The sequence below is a fragment of the Triturus cristatus genome, chromosome 4_2, assembly GCF_964204655.1.
Source record: "Triturus cristatus chromosome 4_2, aTriCri1.1, whole genome shotgun sequence".
NCBI classification, from domain to species: domain Eukaryota; kingdom Metazoa; phylum Chordata; class Amphibia; order Caudata; family Salamandridae; genus Triturus; species Triturus cristatus.
This window is the reverse complement of record NC_140586.1, coordinates 26254828-26255070: the sequence shown is the minus strand read 5'-3', so window position 1 is coordinate 26255070 and position 243 is coordinate 26254828.

Genomic DNA, 243 nt, shown 5'->3' with positions numbered 1-243 from the left:
GGGTCCGGGCGCTAGGGTCGGGTGTCCACCGGGGCCCGGGGAGTCTCTCCCCGGGCCTGGCTGGGGGTCCGGAAGCTGGGCCCGGTGCTGGAGCTCCGTCCCGGGGTTGCGGGAGCCCCCTGTCCCGCAAGCCAGCCGAGGGTCCGGGAGCTGGGGACAGGGTGTCCACCGGGGCCCGGGGAGTCTCTCCCCGGCCTGGCTGGAGGTCCGGGAGCTGGGCCCGGTGCTGGAGCTCCGTCCCGG